Here is a 12,890-nt window from a genome sequence, read left to right as displayed (position 1 = left end):
ACAATATCTGTTTTGTGTTCCGGGCCAGCAGTAATCCAACAGGAGATTCCTCTTTCATTTTCTGTTTTACTGCGAGGCCATAAACAGCACAGTATATTACATGCAATGCTGAGCAAGGGGGGGGCCGCAAATTACACAAGTTATGAATCTGAAAATGTGGAAAAACCCCAAAAATGGATCTTCACAGGGGGAATAACACACGGACAGCTTATGTATGAGGAAGCGGAGTCGAGCGGGACAGTGAACCGCCATAAAAGGGAACTTTATCAAAATGAAAGAGGGTTATGGCGGCTGATAAACACAGCGCTTCATTCATGTGGACCGGGGCCGTTTGTTATTATGACTTATACAACTTTAGATTCAACAAATATAAACCCAAGCTGGTCGTTAAGTGAAGGTTTGTTACCTGCTCTTCTTCTCTATGAATTAGAAAATAATCTATATCTCAAATAAAAATGTCCTCATCCTCCATTTTATTGTATTGTGTGGGTTGACTTACTATCTTTTCATTATTTTCTCAATAAAATAAAAATTTTATAGGGCGGTTGCTTTATGTTTTTATCGACACAAAAGGGATTAGGTTGCCGTGGTTTAATTCTCAGCCATTAAAGGAGACATGCAAAAGTTATTTCTAATCTAGTTTTTAATGCCGTTGCCTGATGTTAGACGACCTGAAATGAAGAACAGCTGGTTACATGTTTTACTGCATGCACTAAAAGACAGAGTGCTGGGACAGGTTCTGGGCCCTTCACAGAACATGTGGGGATGGGTGGATGAATGATGGATGGATGAATGATGGATGGATGAATTGGTAGATGGATTAGTAGATAGATGGGTTGATGGATGATGAATGGATGGATGCAATAAAACAAAAAGAACAGTGTTGTTGACATTTTTCTGTATTGTATTAATAAAATGCTCAAGTAGTCAACCAGTCAAACACCAAGGAGGACATAAAGACACTCGTGTATCCAGAGTCCAGTCTGCTGCCACGCTTCACGCAGCATGCATCCAACAAACCCTCGTTCACCATGAGGCGACCAAAGAAAGCTCTGCTGACACCTGCTGCTGTTTACACAAGCTTCCAAAAGACTCCGCCTCCACCCCAGAGTCCACCTGCAGGATGTGAGTCTACGCTCCCAGAGGGGGAAGTTAGTGTTACGACTCAGTGACGAGGTCCTGTGTTTATTCTACATCCACACGTTCATCTGATTCATGTGAGCTGGCACACTGAATACAATGGTGGGAATTAAAAGGGTATTGTCACAACCAAAATTAGTTTTACACCACTTGCATTCGCAGGCCTACATCTAGAGTCACATGACAGAACCTCTTAGAACCTGTGACTGACTGCAGGCTGCTGAACAGGGCCGTGAAGGTGGACCACACAACGTGACGACGTTTTGTGGTCCCATCAGGCCACTTGTTAGCAAACGTCTTTTTTTACAACACGTACAAATTCACATATTTATTCAACAATTGTTTCTTTTATCATAGAGAAAAACATGTAACTCTTTTAAGCTTGTGTTGACCACAGATTGTATTTCAGGCCTCTGACCAACAACCCATCCAAAGAACACTGAATGGAGGAAACCTGAGGTGTAGAACTGGTTTCAGGACTCATTCCTGGAGCTCTACACTACTGTGTGTGTGTGTGTGTGTGTGTGTGTGTGTGTGTGTGTGTGTGTGTGTGTGTGTGTGTGTGTGTGTGTGTGTGTGTGTGTGTGTGTGTGTGTGTGTGTGTGTGTGTGTGTGTGAAGCTGCAGAGTTATCTGGATATTATTCAGACGGATTACATGTTCATGTACAGACTGGTCCACGCTGGATGCGTTAGCACTCTGCACACCCTCCACTTCACCTTCTCCTGCGATGATAGAAACATGGGGGGGGTTATCTGTCAACTTGTGCTGGTGTGTGTGTGTGTGTGTGTGTGTGTGTGTGTGCTTTTCTGTGCTTTTCAAAGTGGCACAATCAGCCGCCCCAGACAGCTTCATCGTACAGACCCCAGAGGAGAGGGAAGCTGCTGTCGTGATGTAACAGACGAGATGCAGCTCTGTAATTATTGTGTGTTACTAAGTGTTTGCAATTTCCGCTACTTTAACCTTCTACTCCTGTATTTCACGGGGACACTTTTATTCCACTACATTTGTTTGACACCTGTAGTTACTGTTCAGATTAAAGGCTTTTAAAACACCGGGGGCGTGACCGATAGATGACATGGAAATGCAAAACCGGAGAATATTCTGCATCAAAGCTGTTCATGATGCCGGAGATGTGAATATGCAACAGTTGATCAATACAAGGTTTGAATGGGTTCACACAGGCAGAGGAAGAACCAGCAGGATCCTGTTGACCCAGACCAGGAGTCTGTCTGAGGAGCTCAAATTCACTTGGTTACGCAGTATAAATATGTCAAGAGCTTTTATTCTGAAATGTTAGACAGGAAGGATTGGATCTGCAATAATCTGTAAATAACTGGCAGGACCCGTAAACTACTCCCCAGGATGTACAGGAACTAAAACCACAGTAGAGCCACCTCCAGCTGCTACAACAGTAAAACAAGCTCTTCATGTAATGCACAGCAGTATGACACATTATCATCCTGATGACTTTATAATGAAAACAGAAATATGAACTTCATTCCCAGACAGTGTAAAGGAACATCACTGGTTCCTGCTTGACGGGTCTACAGATTATGATTTTCTGCAGAATCATAGTTTTGCTTTTAACACTAAAAGTAGGTATTTGGTGGTAATACTTTTGTACTTTTACAGAAGTAGGATTTCTAATCAAGGACAGGATCAGAGTAATTCCAGCAGCACTGCAGCTAGCTGAAGCGAACGCACTGACGAGTGGCAGCGACACAATGGAGCTCAGACACAGGCTTTCCTAAAACATGCAGCCTTGAAAATGTCACGTTTTGGGCCAATCACACTGCAGAGATTAAAATACGCACAAACAGATTGTCAAGGTTGACTAATAGAGGCGGCTGTGAAAGTCTTTTGAGCTTGTTCCTTTAGTCACCTGCTGTACTGAATGTCCTCTAACATGTAATGAAGCTGATTCTTACTCATACTAACATATTGTGTGGCTTTAAATCATATTTAAACAAATCACTATATAATATAAATAGTGATATAATAACTATAGAGTACATTATTGGACATGTTTGGATACGAGTTCGAAAGAATCCTACGCAGCAAGTAGCATAATACCAATAATACAACCTCTTATTTATCTGCCACTGTGAGAACAGGAACGCCATGTTCAACACAATGAACAGACGCACAAACGAGTGAGAACGTAGTGGATGAAGCTCTGAGGCTTTGGTTCAGCACCACGGACAGCTCTCTGGACTAGACGTGTAACGGTCAGACTGATCGGAGGTACATTTACATTTGGGCAATAATATTCATTTTATTTACTCTCTGCAGATGTGCTGTAGATAAACAGACGCACGTGAATGAATAATATGGAAATATCCTAAACAAACACAAACAAATGAATCACATCTAAAGCTTCAACTGTTGCCATGGTAATTGACGTTCAAATCAGTTTTCAAATGAAGCGCTTTTTACCTGAAAAATCCAAATAGCCCATGAAATAAGGACAATTAATTCCATAATTCATTTTGCAGCAAAAGGAATTATTATGAGTTAATCTAGTCATGTAGGAACGACGGTCATTCTGTGTATCCTGATGCCGTTATTTGAGATCTGTGCGTCAAATTGGCCCCTGCATCTTCCTTTATTTATATCTATCTATCTATCTATCTATCTATCTATCTATCTATCTATCTATCTATCTATCTATCTATCTATCTATCTATCTATCTATCTATCTATCTATCTATCTATCTATCTATCTATCTATCTATCTATCTATCTATCTATATATATATATATATATATATATCTCCAGTCCTGACATACACCAACGATGTGCACGTTTTCCTTCTGCTGGTGGTTGTGAAGGTTGTCTGCTTGTGCTGAACCGACAACCGCCTCCGCTACCCTCAGAGGAACCATTAGTCTACACGCGTGTGAAATAAAGCCTGAGAGAATTCAAGACAAACACATTCAATGGTGCTGGTCGCTGTCTGGCTACTTTCATTTCTGAATGCTAGGACATTTTGAGATTGAAGTGGGGAAAGCCTAATGAGGCTGTTGACTGAACAACATGGTGAAGGATGACTTTACCTCGCCCAGCATCATGTTTCCAGCTTATATCACTCTGCAGTCATATGCATATAAAAACAATGTTCCCATGAATCTTTGCAGTAATGTGCTATAATCCTTTGTAATCTGGTGAAGCAATGTTTCCAAAACTGTACGTTATTATTCTCAGTTGGGTGAAGAATTCCCAATCCGTCTCCATTGCTGTGCAATGCTAATACGCTAAGCTAAACAGCAACAACCTACATAAGCCCTGAGAGGCAAGTGAGAAAACTAAATCTGTTGATCCAGTCTGATCTAAATTATTTCTCTCTCTTATGTTTATGACTTAAGAGCAAATAAAAGAAGGGTTTTGCTCGTATAATCTTTCTAAGCTTCTTAGGGCATTCTGGGAAAACTCCAACCCCTCATAGCCCTGAACAGGAAGATCAGAGTAAACCACATGATGGACAAAACTAAACAAACACATGTGTTGGTAGGTTGAGACTGACTGCCTCCAGGAATGCTTTAATAAAGGTTTGTCTTGATGAGGTTTTTGTAGATCCCATTCTTGAATTAAAGTTAATTCTAGAGTGGGATCACAATAGACTTCCTTCACAAAGTTCTTCAATGGCAGACTTACATCAACATGCATCTTTGCTCCATAACGTTCACCACTGCAGAGGGCTCTCTAAGCTGCATGAAGGATATCGATCCGGTAGAAAGTGCTTTGTGCAAATGTGTGCGTATCTTAATGCGGATTGACAAGTGGCAACTCTAAGGGCCGAACTCCCAAAGAAAGGATCGCGGCTGCTGATAGAGACATGAGTCAGTCATCGTTTCATCAGTCTCACAGCCCGACCCACAAAAGATATTGAACTAATGATACTACAACGCAAACCCACAGAATGCACACATTTGAGCGGTTGATCACGTCCTCTTTTTTGACTGAAGGATTCATACTTCCTCACCAATGTCTTCTGGATGGTGCAGTTAACCAGTCATGGACCTATGGCACAGACCCAATCTCTAGTAGCAGCAGACTCAATCATTCTCCAGCTACTTGAACCAGAGCCGCTAACGCTGACCTCAGATCAGCCAGAACATTATTTGGAGACCAAAGCTTGATTTGACGCATCCTCACACGACGACGCGTCCTCATACAACGCGTCGTCATACAACGCGTCGTCATACAACGCGTCGTCATACAACGCGTCGTCATACAACGCGTCCTCATACGACACATCCTCATACGACACATCCTCCTACGACATGTCCTCCTACGATGTATCCTCCTACGTCATGTCCTCATACGTCATGTCCTCATACAACGCGTCCTCATACGACGCATCCTCATATGACATGTCCTCCTACGACGCGTCCTCCTACGACGCATCCTCATACGACATGTCCTCCTAGGACGCGTCCTCCTACGACATATCCTCCTACGACGCATCCTCATACGACATGTCCTCCTACGACGCATCCTCATACAACGCGTCCTCATACGACGCATCCTCATACGACATGTCTTCCTACGATGCGTCCTCCTATGATGCATCCTCATACAACATGTCCTCCTAGGACGCGTCCTCCTACGACGTATCCTCCTACGACGCATCCTCATACGACATGTCCTCCTACGACGTATCCTCCTACGACGCATCCTCATACGACATGTCCTCCTACGACGCGTCCTCATACAACGCGTCCTCATACGACGCATCCTCATACGACATGTCTTCCTACGATGCGTCCTCCTATGATGCATCCTCATACGACATGTCCTCCTAGGACGCGTCCTCCTACGACGTATCCTCCTACGACGTATCCTCCTACGACGCATCCTCATACGACATGTCCTCCTACGACGCATCCTCCTACGACATATCCTCATACAACGCATCCTCATACGACATGTCTTCCTACGATGCGTCCTCCTATGATGCATCCTCATACGACATGTCCTTCTAGGACGCGTCCTCCTACGACGTATCCTCCTAAGACGCATCCTCCTACGACGCATCCTCATACGACATGTCCTCCTAGGACGTGTCCTCCTACGACGTATCGTCCTATGACGCATCCTCCTATGACGCATCCTCATACGACATGTCCTCCTACGACGCGTCCTCCTACGATGTGTCCTCCTACAACGCGTCCTCCTACGACGCGTCCTCATACAACGCGTCCTCATACAACGCGTCCTCATACGACGCATCCTCATACGACATGTCTTCCTACGATGCGTCCTCCTATGATGCATCCTCATACGACATGTCCTTCTAGGACGCGTCCTCCTACGACGTATCCTCCTAAGACGCATCCTCCTACGACGCATCCTCATACGACATGTCCTCCTACGACGCGTCCTCCTACGACGCGTCCTCCTACGACATGTCCTCCTACGACGCGTCCTCCTACGACGTATCCTCCTACGACGCGTCCTCATACGACATGTCCTCCTAGGACGTGTCCTCCTACGACGTATCGTCCTATGACGCATCCTCCTATGACGCATCCTCATACGACATGTCCTCCTACGACGCGTCCTCCTACGATGTGTCCTCCTACAACGCGTCCTCCTACGACGCGTCCTCATACAACGCGTCCTCATACAACGCGTCCTCATACGACGCATCCTCATACGACATGTCTTCCTACGATGCGTCCTCCTATGATGCATCCTCATACGACATGTCCTCCTAGGACGCGTCCTCCTACGACGTATCCTCCTATGACGCATCCTCCTACGATGCATCCTCATACGACGCGTCCTCCTACGACGCGTCCTCCTACGACGCGTCCTCCTACGACGCGTCCTCCTACGACGTATCCTCCTACGTCATGTCCTCATACGACGCGTCCTCATACGACGCGTCCTCATACGACGCATCCTCATACGACATGTCTTCCTACGATGCGTCCTCCTATGATGCATCCTCATACGACATGTCCTCCTAGGACGCATCCTCCTACGACGTATCCTCCTACGACGTGTCCTCCTACGATGTGTCCTCCTACAATGCGTCCTCCCACGACGCGTCCTCCTACGACGCGTCCTCATATGACATGTCCTCCTACGACGCGTCCTCCTACGACGCGTCCTCCTACGACGTATCCTCCTAAGACGCATCCTCCTACGACGCATCCTCATACGACATGTCCTCCTACGACGCGTCCTCCTACGACGCGTCCTCCTACGACATGTCCTCCTACGACGCGTCCTCCTACGACGTATCCTCCTACGACGCGTCCTCATACGACATGTCCTCCTAGGACGTGTCCTCCTACGACGTATCGTCCTATGACGCATCCTCCTATGACGCATCCTCATACGACATGTCCTCCTACGACGCGTCCTCCTACGATGTGTCCTCCTACAACGCGTCCTCCTACGACGCGTCCTCATACAACGCGTCCTCATACAACGCGTCCTCATACGACGCATCCTCATACGACATGTCTTCCTACGATGCGTCCTCCTATGATGCATCCTCATACGACATGTCCTTCTAGGACGCGTCCTCCTACGACGTATCCTCCTAAGACGCATCCTCCTACGACGCATCCTCATACGACATGTCCTCCTACGACGCGTCCTCCTACGACGCGTCCTCCTACGACATGTCCTCCTACGACGCGTCCTCCTACGACGTATCCTCCTACGACGCGTCCTCATACGACATGTCCTCCTAGGACGTGTCCTCCTACGACGTATCGTCCTATGACGCATCCTCCTATGACGCATCCTCATACGACATGTCCTCCTACGACGCGTCCTCCTACGATGTGTCCTCCTACAACGCGTCCTCCTACGACGCGTCCTCATACAACGCGTCCTCATACGACGCATCCTCATACGACATGTCTTCCTACGATGCGTCCTCCTATGATGCATCCTCATACGACATGTCCTCCTAGGACGCGTCCTCCTACGACGTATCCTCCTATGACGCATCCTCCTACGATGCATCCTCATACGACGCGTCCTCCTACGACGCGTCCTCCTACGACGCGTCCTCCTACGACGCGTCCTCCTACGACGTATCCTCCTACGTCATGTCCTCATACGACGCATCCTCATACGACATGTCTTCCTACGATGCGTCCTCCTATGATGCATCCTCATACGACATGTCCTCCTAGGACGCATCCTCCTACGACGTATCCTCCTACGACGTGTCCTCCTACGATGTGTCCTCCTACAACGCGTCCTCCCACGACGCGTCCTCCTACGACGCGTCCTCATATGACATGTCCTCCTACGACGCGTCCTCCTACGACGCGTCCTCCTACGACGCGTCCTCCTACGACGTATCCTCCTACGTCATGTCCTCATACGACGCGTCCTCATACGACGAATCCTCATTCGACGTATCCTCCTACGACGTATCCTCATATCTTATGAAAAAGTGACTCCTAATTATTTGTGCATTTTCCAACGAATGTGACCAGAGAAGTTTGCAGTAGGTATCATTGTTGATGCCTACACAGTGTTCTCCTATCATCGTGGCTTTGACACACAGTGTGGGCGACTGTGGCTCAGAAGGTGGAGCGGGTCATCCCTCAAACAGAAGATCGATCCCCGGCTCCTCCAGTCCATGTCGATGTGTCCTTGAGCAAGACACTTAACCCCAAATTGCTCCCGAAGGCTGTGCCGTCAGTGTGTGAATGGGTGAATGATGATATGTAGTAAAAAGCACTTTGAATTGTCGGGAGACTAGAAAGGCGCTATACAAGGACAAGTCCATATTTCCTATTTGGAAATGTTTAGTTTGATCTGCTTCATCTCCGCTCTTTAATATTTTATTTGACTCTATTTTTGCTCGATTATCTCTGCAAATCATATTTGAATCCAGAATTTTAATGTTGAAAAGAAAACAAACAACGCTATAAAGACAATGCACTGCACAACAACAGAAACTAGACTCAACATCATCTCTCTCTCTTTCTTGCAACTTGCTGCCCGGATTGATTCCACACATTCTTCATCCAAACAGCCCGCAATGTTCCCCGTGGCAAAATGCAGCCGGCACACAGCACCCTCACGGTAATACCCTGAGAAAGACGGATCATCAGACAAAAAACCTCACTGAGGGGCAACGTGCTCCAGCTGACAGCACTCCCCTCAGGAGGCTCCACTCGATCACAGTTGCTCCCATCCTGTTACAGACTCTCAGCTGTCTGCTCTAATGTCGAGTCATTGTGGATTACAATCCATCTCTGGTTCAGATTCCTCTCCTACTATCTGTTCTGTTTCCCCCCCAAAGCGTGTTTCACAGAGGTGTTTTCTTCACATCGCTGTTAGACGTTGTAGACTAATGTCCAGCATGTCCAGGGATTATTAAAGAAAGCCAATTCACTTTTCAATGCTTTAGAAACAGGAGGTCTTAAACATCTCCATTTGAGTACATATCTTTACAGCCAAATCAAACCGTTTACAGGATATTCAACCTTTGTTTCTTTATGAAGCATTGAACACTTCACTTTACAGCGTTTGTATAAAGGCAATAAAGGCGCCCATGAATATGAGATATGAGTTTACAATCCCTCCTCGTCATTGTGGAGGTTTATGGCTTTTTACCGGTTACTCCTTGATTGGACCGGATTGGAGATGTGATCAGCTCGACAGTCTGGACAGAATTTGCATCTCCTTTCACCTCGTCACATGACCAAATAGAGACTTGACATTGGACAACATCAGCATGCATATTACCTAGCTATAATCATCATATATCTGTTTATGACAAAAATACATATTTATTTATTTATAGTTAATGTTAAGTTAAAACATCATGAATATTGTAATGTTCCACTTATGAGTTGGAGACGGAGTGAAGTCCTTGTCAGACTGGTTTATTAACAGAAACCATCAACCATAGTGCCGAGCAACTCGAGCGAACATTACCGGTCTTCACACAGTTCTCATCAACCCCACGTCTTCGTCGGTCCCGGTCTAACAACCTTTACTGGCTCCCGACACAGAACGGGTAACGCCCCTCCTCCCCTCTGCTCTACCAATCACAGACACGCACCTCGACCAACGCGAACAGTGTGACCCGTGATTGGCCAGAGAGAGGGAGGTGACAGACTGACCCCACGACCAGCTCTTACTGCACAGGGTCGCTACAACTGACTATTTTATACAAAGAAGAAATCCATGACAGACATGCGTGTGCTTCTTTGACGGTATGAATGAATTGTAATAATGTTGGTAATCCCATAGCTTTTCATCTAGCGCCATACATCAGGACAGAGGTTCTACTTTTGTTTATGACAGAATACCGGCAGAACTAAATCCATCAGTCTCCGGTGTGAGTGGCCAGTGGAGCCTCATCCCTCTAGTGGTATGCTTCCATGTTTGGGTCCTAAAGCAGCTTTGAACATGGCTCATAGGGCTCGGTTCGGTTAGTGGTAGTTAGTCACACCTGTGCTACATGGAGTCAGACGGCGTGGCTGTAATACACTGAGGTCTTGTTTGCTGTCCTCTTCTCTCACTTGACTTAGATCTTATGAATTCAGGCTCTTCTCCCCTCGCAGTGGATCCATATGGCCCTGCTGATCTTTGGCACTTTAATCAATAGCTGTGAGCACACACAAGCCTCACAGAAACTAGAGGTCCAAAAATCTCTTGGTAACAGCACCAGTAAACAAACCCTGGAGCCGCTTCACTGGCAGTTAATGGGGGACAGGCTTTGTGGATAAAAGTGAGCCTTGTTTTTTTCCAGCTCTAATCTGTAGAAGAAAGTTGTTAACAAGCAGAGGAATTGATCCCAGAACACAGAGGAATAGCATTATTCTGCATGTGCAGTACACGTGTGTGACCCACAGTCACGTGTTCGTAGCAGAGATGTTTCAGGTGCTGCTGTCTTTCTTCAAGCGCTGTAAACACTCCGGCTAATGATCGCAGAGACAGAGACGGTCATCCCGGTTGTGTCAGAGTTAAACCGTCTTAAAGGAATGGACCTTTGTCTCACGCTGAGCTCCCACCTTCAAATTGATTGCAAAGAAGAATTTTAGAATATCAAGTCGTTGCTCTCCCCGGGAGAGAACACATTAACGGTCCGTACCTGCTGGGATTCTGTTCACTGTCCAAGTGAACAGAATTTAACAGTGGACGTTAAAAAGACGCAATAGGAGCAATAATGAGGTGTTTCACTTGTACCTTCAGGCTATTAATGGGTAATCAAAGACACACACACACACACACACACACACACACTCTGATTCATTTGTACTTACACAAGATTGAAAAGGAAACTACAAACCGTATTCCAACAGAATGAAGCTCAAAAAAGGTTCAATTAGGAATCTATCTTCACGGTGACAGTATTTAAATTCTGGATCTGCCAAATTAATTTCGGCCTTTTAATTACACAAGTTGATGCTGTTTTCTTTTGATGTTTTGTGTTACTGGTAGTCTGGCAAAGACAACAGTGACTGACACCATGCAGTGGAAGGCGGCTAGCGCGTCTGATTGATTACAACTGTTTCTGAGTTTGAAGAGTTATCTTATTATTTACCCTCCACACTTTGTCGGCTATTAATTCAAGCAGCTCACGCTGTTCTATTGCTCAAATTGGGGAAAAATTCTTGCTGCTCCCTGTTTTGGCTTGATAGCTGCTGTCTAATTTGTTTCATTTATTTATTCAAACCTTTATTTAACCAGGAGAGTCCCATTGAGATTCAAAATCTCTTTTTCAAGGGAGAGCTGGCCAAGACAGGCAGCAACATAAGAAACACAGTCACAGACAGAAAACACAGAACCAGCGCCCATGGGCCTTCCTCTGAGCTCATTAAAAGTTCTGAACAAATGGATGGATGGCTGGCAGTTGATTAATTGAACAACGTTTTCTAATTTCTACACAGGTGATGCCCTGAAAATAATTAGTTTCATTTAATTTTCATTTTGAATTAAATGTACTGCTCCACCAAAAGCGCTGACTTCATTCAGCCACCTTCAGTGCATGCATTCATTGTGACTGTCATGGCTGGTGTCACTGATAATGATGCTTTCTCAATTCTCCCTTTAATTCCAAACAAACTGCCGTTCCTTCAACGGATCACTTCTGTGCAGCAGAGGATGAGTCACGGAAGAAGTCGGCATCTCAATGGGATCTGTGACCTTCTTGTTTTACATAATGCTGTTTCTTCTGACGGAGTTGTTTTTGTAAACATCTGAAACATCAGTTGTAGCAAAATGAAGTTTTCAGAAATGTTTCAAAGACACAAAAGGTGACTGTCAGGTGTTGACAATGTAGCATTTTCAAGCTGTCAGTATCTGCAGCAGACTGCTGTCATTGCACCATGAAAACATTTCATTTACATTTTCATGTTTTAATGAACCATTTTAAGGTGGCGTCTGTGATTCTAAACAAACACACTTGTTCCTCGCGATGCGTTCGTTAGTGAAGCTGTGAGCTTCCCTCTCATCACACCAAGTGAAGATCAGAAGGTTTTGGACTTCAGTGAAACTGTCGTTCTTGAGAGTAAAATGCCAACAAACACGGGTAGAAGCAGACACTACATTACAACATGTTGTGAATTTGGTGATGATTACATCTATCATTCTTTTCAGTAAACTTTTGATTTGAGCATTGAGACGATTACAGTAGAGTCATTTTCTCATAAACTTCTATACAACCAGAGTCGCCCCCTGCTGGCTTCTATGAGACTGTTTGTGGGGAAGTAAGAAGCATAAAGACACAAAGAACAAGAAGGGACATGGGGTGA

This window comes from Cebidichthys violaceus, unplaced genomic scaffold (genome assembly GCF_023349555.1).
Source record: "Cebidichthys violaceus isolate CVI_PGR_0920_01 unplaced genomic scaffold, fCebVio1.0.p SCAF_8, whole genome shotgun sequence".
Classification (NCBI taxonomy): Eukaryota; Metazoa; Chordata; class Actinopteri; order Perciformes; family Stichaeidae; genus Cebidichthys; species Cebidichthys violaceus.
This window is presented reverse-complemented; position numbering follows the sequence as displayed.